The sequence below is a fragment of the Vigna unguiculata genome, chromosome 7 (assembly GCF_037176805.1).
Source record: "Vigna unguiculata cultivar grain cowpea cultivar isolate G323 ecotype 2 chromosome 7, ASM3717680v1, whole genome shotgun sequence".
NCBI lineage: Eukaryota > Viridiplantae > Streptophyta > Magnoliopsida > Fabales > Fabaceae > Vigna > Vigna unguiculata.
Window position 1 is genome coordinate 24,936,490 of NC_140798.1, and position 12,169 is coordinate 24,948,658.

Genomic DNA, 12,169 nt, shown 5'->3' on the forward strand with positions numbered 1-12,169 from the left:
TGGCAGGCCCAACCTTTGCACACAAGTTTCAGACACAAAAGAGTGTGTCGCTCCAAAGTCATACAAAACACATGCAGATTTACCAGCAATCACACAACGACCCATGACAAGGTTACCTGAGATTGCTGCCTCCTGCTCCAGTCATGGTGTACACTCTGCCCGATGCTTGAGGCCTGTTGCCTCTCCTCCTCTACTGATTCTGGATTGGGGCTGGAATTGGAGTACACGTCACTGTCCTCACAAGGGTGGGGGCAATCTTTGTCGAAGTGGCCCTCCTTGCCACAATTGTTGCACCTATTGAAGCCTGCAAGCTAGGGGCAGACATTTCTCTTGTGCGGTCCCCTACACTGGTAGCACTGAACCCTGCTCTACTGGGAAGAAGACTCCCTAGATCCCTGGGACTGGAAATGGGGCCTAGTATAGGGCTTCCTCCTCTCCTCATGCCTATGCCTATGGTTGGACCCAGACAGTCCTCCCACTCTCTACTGGTGAGGGTGCTGAGTTTCTACTTCCACCTTCATCTTTTCCATGACCCTGGCCTTCTCCACCAAGGCTGCAAAATCCTTGATGGATAGCGGGGCCACCATCAAACGGAGGTCTCCACGGAGGCCATTCTCGAACTTCCTGCATCACCACTCTTCGTCCAGTGGCATGGTGTAGAAACGGATGAGGTGCTTAAACTTTTCTGCATACTCAGTCACGGACTTGCTTCCCTGGGTCAACTGTAAAAATTCTACCTCTTTAGCGTATTTGACGCTGTCATGGAAAGTACTCGAAGAGAAACTTCCTCCTAAAGATATTAGAAATTAGAAATTATGAATTATGAATTATGAATTATAAATTATAAATTATAAATTATAAATTATAAATTATAAATTATAAATTATAAATTATAAATTATAAATTATAAATTATAAATTATAAATTATAAATTATAAATTATAAATTATAAATTATAAATTATAAATTATAAATTATAAATTATAAATTATAAATTATAAATTATAAATTATAAATTATAAATTATAAATTATAAATTATAAATTATAAATTATAAATTATAAATTATAAATTATAAATTATAAATTATAAATTATAAATTATAAATTATAAATTATAAATTATAAATTATAAATTATAAATTATAAATTATAAATTATAAATTATAAATTATAAATTATAAATTATAAATTATAAATTATAAATTATAAATTATAAATTATAAATTATAAATTATAAATTATAAATTATAAATTATAAATTATAAATTATAAATTATAAATTATAAATTATAAATTATAAATTATAAATTATAAATTATAAATTATAAATTATAAATTATAAAATATAAATTATAAATTATAAAATATAAATTATAAATTATAAATTATAAAATATAAATTATAAATTATAAATTATAAATTATAAATTATAAATTATAAATTATAAATTATAAATTATAAATTATAAATTATAAATTATAAATTATAAATTATAAATTATAAATTATAAATTATAAATTATAAATTATAAATTATAAATTATAAATTATAAATTATAAATTATAAATTATAAATTATAAATTATAAATTATAAATTATAAATTATAAATTATAAATTATAAATTATAAATTATAAATTATAAATTATAAATTATAAATTATAAATTATAAATTATAAATTATAAATTATAAATTATAAATTATAAATTATAAATTATAAATTATAAATTATAAATTATAAATTATAAATTATAAATTATAAATTATAAATTATAAATTATAAATTATAAATTATAAATTATAAATTATAAATTATAAATTATAAATTATAAATTATAGATTATAAATTAGAAATTAGAAATTATAGATTATAAATTATAAATTATAGATTATAGATTATAAATTATAAATTATAGATTATAAATTATAAATTATAAATTATAGATTATAAATTATAGATTATAAATTATAGATTATAAATTATAGATTATATATTATAGATTATAGAATATAGATTATAAATTATAAATTATAGATTATAGATTATAGATTATAAATTATAGATTATAGATTATAAATTATAAATTATAGATTATAGATTATAGATTATAAATTATAGATTATAGATTATAAATTATAAATTATAAATTATAAATTATAGATTATAAATTATAAATTATAGATTATAGATTATAGATTATAAATTATAAATTATAAATTATAGATTATAAATTATAAATTATAGATTATAGATTATAGATTATAGATTATAAATTATAAATTATAGATTATAAATTATAAATTATAGATTATAAATTATAAATTATAAATTGTAGATTATAAAATATAAATTATAAATTATAGATTATAAATTATAAATTATAAGTTATAGATTATAAATTTTCAATTTTCAATTATAAATTTTCAATTTTTAATTATAAATTTTAAATTATAAATTACAAATTACAAATTACAAATTACAAATTACAAATTACAAATTACAAATTATAAATTATAAATTATAAATTATAAATTATAAATTATAAATTATAAATTATAAATTATAAATTATAAATTATATACATTATAAATTACAAAATTATAAAATTTTAAAGTAATAATAATAAAATGATATTTGACTGAACTAGTTAACATGATAAAATAGTAACTTAAGTCACCCACTTAACAACCACACCACCTAATTAACAATTGTTATTCATTTGAAGAAAAATAAATAAACTTGTTAAATATGTAATTGACTACAATATTTTATAAAACTCAATTGTAAAATTTTTAATTTATCAAAAATTTAAGATATTATTATACAGTCTTTTTCATCTTTAATGTCAAACCAACACTGATTGACATCTGTCATTATTGTAATTAAGATGATAACAGGGTGGAGTGTATATAGGTAGGGTTTATATGTCATAACTTCGTCTAAAAAGTCCATTTCATTACCTCTTCTTATATATTTATATATATATATATATATATATATATATATATATATATATATATATATATATCCTTATGCACTAAAGAATATTCAGAACTACACTGTGAAGTGTTTCTGTAAATAAATTTGATCTATTAAAAATTACCTTTAATCAATTTGAAAAACAAAATATAAGTTTTAAAAAACTAATCCTTTTAAAAATAATTTTAATTTAATATATAAAAGATTATACATATATAAAATTAAATTATAAGTATTTTTTTAATAGTTAATATGTTTTTTCTTTCATAATTTTATTTTAATTTTTTAATTTTTTAAAATATTGAAATAAATTTCACTAATTAGTATATCGTAGGCATTGACAAGTTAGATATTAAAAACATGCCAAAATAGGTCAGGCTCGCCAGACAGGTCTGCTAACCCCTAAGAAAAGGGTGAGACGGGTTGAAGTTTCCAACTCGTCAACCCGTTGTAACCCGACCCGCCTAACCCGCTAGTTTAACAGGCCAAAGGCGGGCCAGCCAGTTTAAACATTGGGTTGGTCTCTGTTTTTTGTTCTAAAATCTTAATTAGTATTTTACATTTTAAGTCGTCTCAATTAGGTCACCATTTTTTAAAATATATTATACTTTGATCATTTCTGTTAGTATAATACTAACAAAGTTAACCGTAGTGTCATATGTCAACTCGTGCTTTATTTAATTTTTTATTTTTTATTTTTTAACTATTTTTCTAATTTAAAAAAAAAATTGTTACGTGTCAAATTAAGGTCCTACAACATATCAACTCAATGTTTTTTAATTTTTTTTAAAAATTGCAACGTATCAAATTAGGATCAAGTCACATATCAACTCGTGTTTTTTTGTTTTTTTTTAATTTTTTTATTTGTTTTCAAATTTTAAAAAAAGAATGCCACAGCTCAAATTAGGGTCTTGTCATGTGGCCGAGATAGTGTGACGTGATAGTGAGAGTGCCACATGTAATTGTTGGGATAAATGTCATTTGAAAATTATCAATTTAGTCCATATATTTGTTATTTTGTTTTAATTAGTCCCAATTTTATTTTTTAAACTGGAGCCATTTATATTCCCTAATAAAACTAAGATCAAATTTAACTTTTATATAAATGTTACAATGATATTTTACATTTATATAAATTTAGGCCAGATTCAACTTGCATTGAACTTTATTTAAATTTTGTTTTAAATATTTATAAATCAATAATTTCTAGACAAATGATGGAGTTGGTTTAAAAATAACAACTTTATAAATTCAACGTAAAATTTTAAAAATATCATTGTAACATTTATATAAAAGTTCATTTTTTTTCTCAATTTCGTTAGAGATGAAATTGCTCTAGTTTAAAAAAAATTGAGACTAAACTAAGAAAAAATAACAAATATAGGAATAAATTGAGATTTTTCGTATGACACTTGTCTCAGCAGTGACATATGGCACTGTCACTATTACGTCACACTGCTTTTGCTACGTATCAAGACCCTAATTCGATTCATGTCATTTGTTTATTAAAAATAAAAAATAAAATAAAAAGTAAGAAAAAGAAATAGAAGTGACATGTGAGAGGATCCTAATTTGATATGTGACACCTTTTAAAAATAAAAAATAAAAACTAAAAGACAAAACACGAGGTAAGACATGACGAGGCCCTTACTTTGACATGTGATAATTTAAAAAAAATAGAAATAAATTTTAAAAAAATAACAAACTGAAAAATGAAAAAAAAAATATATAATACAATTTGACATGCAACACTACAATTAACATCATTTGTATTGTACTAACAAAACATATTTTAAAAAATGAGGATCCAATTGAGACAACTTAAAATCTGAAGACTTAATTGAGATTTCTGAACAAAAACAGACCAACCGAGTGTTTAAACCTTACAAAATTTATCTCCAATGGATATTTTCACCATTTTCAATTGGACATTCACCATGGCTTTGGCTTCTGATTTTCATCAGTGTTAAATGTTTTTTTGTGATGCATAGTTTTATTAATTATTTCATTAATAAATTTTACTAAAATAATTTTATTCTAAAACCCAGATTAAAAATTTCCATAACTTGTATCGATAAATTCTTATACTAATATCAATATAAAAATAACATAGGTACGTGTGTAGATGTATCCGAGTTATGTACTTATAGAGGTGGCAAAATGGGTTGGGCCCAACGGGCCAGCCCGTCAGCCCGTGCTAAAAGGAACGGGCTGGGTTGAAGATTTCAACCCGTCAGCCCGTTCTGGCCCGTCTCGTCCAGCCCGTCAACTTGACGGGCCAAAGTACGGGCTGGCCCGTTGGCCCGTTTTAAAAAAATAAAATAAAATAAAAATAATTAAAAAGATTAACCTTTTAGATTATATATTTTAAATGTAGAAATATATAATAGTATTGTAATTTAAATCATCAACACCTACAAATTAAGTTTGAATTATTAGTTATAATTGAATAATTTAATATGTAAATTTAATAATTATTTTAACTTATCTAATTAAAAACATTAACTAATCAATTAAAATTTAAAATAATATTTTATTTGATTAAATATGACTTTAATAATAATTTATATGTATATATAAACAAATTTAAAAAATAAAACAAATTAAAAAATTTGAAAACTAATTAAAAAAATAAAAAAAATAAAAAAAAAAACTAGAAGGCCAACCCGGCCCGGCCCGACCCGTTAGCCCGTCCTATACGGGACGGGTTGTGATTATTGGCCTGTTTCTATTTGACGGGCTGGCCCGTCCCGGCCCGTTTTTTGACGGGCCACATACGGGCCGGGCCAAAATGGGCCGGGCTGGCCCGTTTGCCACCCCTATGTACTTATTCTCGTATTGTTTTTGTTTCGATTCTAATTTCGTCGAGAAACAACTATTTAAATTTGCTTGACTTCGACTCCTACACAATGTGAGACTATTGAGTGTTAATTAAGCATACATTCACCTTACTTATTTTTAATATTTATTTTAGTTAACAACAACACTAATATTACATTATCTTCAATACTTTTATTTAATAGAAAATTTTAAAATAATTGTCGTTGCCATAAAGTTACTATTAGTGTCAGCTTTAAGTGAACTATATTAAGATTGATTAAATTGAAGTTAATCCAACATTAACACATATATTTGTTTTTTAATAAAAATTAAAATAATTGGTATTAACTTAAAAGTTGATCCAAGACTCTAGCATGAACTAAATTATATAAGGATTACTTTACTCTTTTTATTTTTTTAAATTAATTTTTTTTCACATTAAAATTAGTTTAAGAGACTCTAATAATATCACAATTTAATAGATACTAATATTTAACAACTTTATATGTCTTTTTATAGTGATTTATTTTATATATATATATATATATATATATATATATATATATATATATATATGAAGTGTATCGGTTTATTCAATACTTTAGAATATTTTATCGATACTTATCCATAAAATATCTAATTTATACAACAATAGTACTCTTATGATGACAATAATTTTAATTTTTTATGCTAACAACTTTAACATTTATGATTTTAATTTGGATGCACACGATACCAATCATATATCTATCAATGTTTTAAAAATTATTGTACACTGTTCAAAATGTAAATTTAATGTATATAGGGATGACAAAAATATCCATGGATGCATGTATCCGCAGATAAAATCCACAATGGATAATTGGTACCTGCGGGTATTCATTACTCGCAAGTAGCGGGTAATTTAATACTCGTTTATAAATAGGTCGGGTACGATTACCATACTATTCATATCCACAGGAATCCTTCCCCGCAAAAAAAAATTAAAACTAAAAAATTAATTTATGTTTTATTAAGTTAAATTTAATTAAATTTAAATTAAACTTTTATTTTATTAGATTAAATTTAATTAAAATTAAAATTTAATTTATATTTTATTTTATACTTTTTTGTAATTTTATTTAAATTTAATTTTAAAAATGTATAAAATATATATTTTTTAAAATATTTGTAGGTATTTTTTAAACAGGTATCCAACAAGTGGATTTTTTTTTGTTGCTCGTAAACATTATTCATACTTGACCCAACCTGTTGTCATTTCTATAGGTATCTTATCCATAGGGGTGACAATGTGGACTTGGTTCGACGGGCTGGCCCTAGGCACGCCAAAAAAACATGGGGCAAGTCGAGATAATAAGCTCACTAGACTGCAAAAGCCCGACCCGCATAGCCCGCAGCCCGCGCGGGTTGGTCTGGTTGCCCGCATAAAAAAAAATGTATTTGTGTATATCAGTTACTTTCTTTCTGAACTTTTACATGAACGTTTCAAATTCTTGTATAAGTTGAAAAGACAAGTATTATGTATTTTTGAATGTGCTAAAATTTGAAGAATAAATCATACATGTTAAAGTACGAATATGAATATGATGAAATTGTTGAATTATCAATTTACCATTTAACTCTTCAAAGGTTTTGCTTAATTTTTGCAAACTTGTTAAAGTTTCTGATCTTGTTGAACATTGAAAACTTTAATAAGATTTAAAAAAAAAAAACGAGTTAGCCTGCGAGCCTGTACTTATATTAGACGGACCAGACTTTTCAAAATGTGGGACAGGCCAATCCAACCCACATTTTTTGTATCAAGTGTGGGACAAGTCTAAATGGGTCTAAGACTAATATAAAAAAAATATTAGAAAAATTACTTTATTATATATGTTTATTTTGTTAACTAGTGTCTCAAGTGTTGATGTTTTAGTCGCTTAATATTGTTAATTTACTTTCTTAGTCATACGTATTTTACGGTTGTCACATGTCTCTAGAAAGTTAATTTAGTTTTGACCCATTTTATTTTTAAAATTTTCAAATCAATTTATAAGACGTTAATTATATCTAATAGATATTAATACAAATTAATCATAGTTATAAGATTGATTTACTTATAAAGTAGAAAAGGAGAGTAAAAATATTCTGAGTTGAACTTTCCCACTATCATAAAAATTACAAGATTGACTTGATGAATCTAGAAGTAGTGAAATAAGTTACATGTTCAACTACACACCTTAAATGAATCTATCTATTATCTGATGAGAGGAGTATAATAATATATCCATACATAATTCTATTATAAACTTAGACTTATACATCAATTTAACTTCATTAAAAAAAAAAAAGAAAACCGTAACAGAACGGATGTGACGGAGTGACGGAGGTGTTAAAAAAGTGTGTTAATTGGTATCCATTTTTTTTTTTTTGTATACGAAAACTTACGTATCTGAAAGGTAATTGTGATGGTGGAAATTGTTTGTCCTCCCTTGGAGCTTCTTGAGAAGTAGTGAGAGGAGAAAGAAAGATTATACATTCAACAATGGCTTCTATATGTTATTCCTCTTGACTTTGAACTTTGAAAGTGAGTCCGGACGATCTGGTGGACCAGCTGATCCTTGTCTCACCCAATTCTTTAATCATAAATTACCAATCTTTATGGCAAAAATCAAATGTCAAATGTTCAAGTGGTGGAGATCAGAGAGATACAAAGATGCAAAGATGCAAAGATGCATGCATGTATCTTCTTTTCCTCAATAAACAATTCATTCCAAACATTTAATATCACCAAGTGGCACCTCCTTTATTACGCAACTTGATCATCATACATCTCCAACACTAAAAAGTTTCAATCATTCCTACAAACACTTCGTCTGCATTCTCTTAACATTTTTATCGATCTTTATTTTTCACCCTTCACTATAATCATTAAAAACAAAACCTCTTCCTTTTTCTCTTCTAGAACAACCAACCAACCAACCACTCCTTTGAGCTTCAACCCTATTCTTATATATAATCGCTACTGCTTCATTACATTTCTTTCTAACGTTGTAATCTATATACGGTAATAATTCAGATATAAATTAATTAACTTTGGTGGGAAGGAAATGAAATTTATCAGAGGTTAATTAACTGGTATTTTGTAGCCATAAAATAAAATAATTACATAAATATTATATGCCGTTGAATGTAGGGGATAAACAGGCACGCTGGCGGCTGATGTGACACGTAGCATGTGTTTTGGGTCCCATATCGTTTAGGGTATGGAATTCACTAACATAGATAAGACAGAGGAAGGTTCTTGGAACGTTGCTGAACATCACGCAGACACAACTCAATTATGTTTCAATGGAGTGATTATACCCAATTAAAATTTGTATATTTATTTATAGCTTAATTAATATTTTGATATATATTTTAAGATTTAATTAATAATTTGATTTTATAGTGTAAGATAAAAGAAGGTAGAAAAAGGTAGAAACATAACAAAAAAGATCAGATAAATTAGAAGAATTCTAAAATAGGAGAAGATATCAAATTTGACACATGAGACTATATTAAGAATAATTTAATGGAAATGAAAATATTGAGTTTTTCTTAGAAAAAATTAGTAATTCAAGTAAAAAAAAAATTAGAAAGAGAGTAAAAAACAAATATAATAAACAAATCAAATTAAAGACCAAATTAAAACCTTTTGATTTAAATCTGTCTTTCATCAGAAAAATTTAAATTTGTCCTCCAATTATTATTTTTTTCAAATTTTGAAAAATTGATGTAGTTTAATTTTTTTTAAAAACTGAATTGAATCAAAATAACAAATATATATACTAACATGTTAGTCATGTTGATATCACATTATACTAATATTGACACATAATATAATACTAACTTAACATATGAATAATTATGTTTTTAAAAACTATTATGAACTAAAATCAAATTACATTAAATTTTCAAAATTTGAGACCTAAATGATAAAAAATAAGATTGGGTACCAATTTGAAATTATTTAACGAAAATTAGGATAAAAACGTATTTAAACCAAATTTTTTAAAGGACTATAATGTTACTATATAACTAAAATTGAAGTTCAATTTAAAGAATCTACATTGAAATGAGGTTAAAATTATTGAAACCTCACTTTTAATTACAAGATATGATTTTGATAATATTTGGATGAAATGTAAAACTAAAGAGGTGATATTGTGTAGTGAAAAATGAGAAAAAAGCAAATAAAATTCCCCACTTACTGGGCATATGATGAGGTGGGGTTTGGTTTGAGTGCAACATTAGTGCTGTGTGAAGTGGTTGCAATTAATACAAAGACACTCACTCACTCACTAGTCACTCAATGTGTGAGGTGTGTGCAATGCGACAAACCAAGAGAAAGAGAAAGAGAAAGGTTGTGAGTTATGAGAGTGATTATGACACTGAGACAAAGAGACAGAGTCTTGGTTACCATGCCCTTCCATTCCACCACCCTTTTCCTTTCCTTTGAATCATTCATTTTAGCCACTCACCAACCTATTCTTCTATTGCTCCAACCCTTCTCCCTCTCCAGTTGCCCACGTTTTTTATTCCTTTTTTCATGCACGTGACTATATCATTCAATACAAAACTTCTAGTACCTTGTTTTTTTAATCATTTAAATACATTTTTTTTTTATTTCCATTATCCCTTTTTCCAAAACCTGGGAGTCCAATTTTCATGTAACACATTCAACCCTTAAAACTTTTCTACTAGTAAAATATTAACCACATATTTAAATATGATTACTTTTTAGATTTTTCATTACTACTTTAAAGACAGTTTGAAAATTGTACCCACACGCCCTATTATTTGTTTGGCTCATCCAAGCCCAATGTAAATGTAAAAGAAGTTGCTTTTAGAAGTTGTTTAATTAACATCTTTTCATAGTTCAATTTCAATAACATAAAAAATATATATCCAAAGACATCCTCCTTGACCAATAATTCCAACTTCGACTTTATATAGTAGAATTGATTATTTTAATGAATTTTCATTTATTTATCCATTTCTTGGTCATCATGTTTGGTTGTTTTCAATGAGTATATATAAAGGAAGCAAGCACCCAAACATATGTTCTAAAAAGAGGTGGAAACAAACACAAGAAAAGCAAAAGAGCTAGAATCTGGTGTTTGCAGTGAGATCCAACAAGAGATGGATTTTGATTCATCTTTGTTCCAGTACCAAAGCCTTGTAAATTCTTCTTTGTGTGCAGAACCATTCCACTGGGAGGAGTTTTTTGTGTTCAATGAAGAAAACAGCAGCAATATTCCCCTCACCTTGAATGAGCAGTCACAAATGAAGGAATCATCCTCATCAGATTATTCAAACTGTTCAGGTTGTTTGATGAGCAGTGATCAGTCACAGGTGGAAGTGTCCTCCAATGTAAGTGATGCAGGTGAAGGGAAAGTGGTGAAAGAAGTAGAAGTCCCAAAGGAGAAAAGACCCTTCAGGGGAGTGAGGAGAAGGCCATGGGGGAAGTTTGCTGCAGAGATAAGAGACTCCACAAGAAATGGTGTTAGAGTGTGGATAGGCACATTTGACACAGCAGAGGCTGCAGCACTGGCGTATGACCAAGCAGCTTTCTCCACCAGAGGTTCCATGGCAGTGCTGAACTTCCCAGAAGAAGTTGTGAGAGAATCACTCAAAGACATGCCCAACAACCCATGGGAAGATGGTTCCTCACCAGTGTTGGCACTCAAGAAGAAACACACCATGAGAAGAAATTCCAAACCCACAAACAAAAAACCCAAAAGGGACCACCACCATGGAAATGTGCTTTCCCAGAATGTCTTGGTGCTCGAGGATTTGGGCTCTGACTACTTGGAACAGCTTCTCAGCTTGACTTCTTCTTCTTCTGCTGATCATGTGTTTTGCTAGTTAAGTCTTAGTTTCAATTTTCTTAATTAACGTTAATTCTTTCATGACTTTGTTGCTACTAGATTTGTTGTCGTTGGCATTCGGATTCGGTCGCCACTTCTCATCTTCTCTCTCTTCGTGATTTGCTTTTTCCGATGATCCTCTCATAAAGTAATGAGAGCGAATAAAATAGAGTCCAATTGTATAAACAAATGACATCAAGGAAAAAATTATTCAAACAATTTTCATCTTCAAATGTCTTTCCATGCTTTCTTCTACTCTCCATGTTTGCTACTATTCTTTAATCAGACCATACAATATTTTTATTTTTTCCAAAATTTAAAATTAAAACATTTTTAAATATCATGACCGTACAAGTTTTTTTTTTTTAAATAATGTATGAGAAATTAACGATAGATAAATGATTTCGTTTTCCGAAAATTAAAATCAAGGAAATTTTTATAAAAGTTAGAATAAAAAACTTTTTTTTTCTTCTGAA

At 26.5% G+C, this 12,169-nt stretch overlaps 1 pseudogene; it reads left to right on the top strand.

The window, feature by feature from the left end:
• The first annotated feature begins 10,873 nt into the window (after positions 1 to 10,873).
• Positions 10,874 to 11,926, top strand: LOC114190586 (ethylene-response factor C3 pseudogene; annotated as a pseudogene).
• The last annotated feature ends 243 nt before the right edge of the window (positions 11,927 to 12,169 follow it).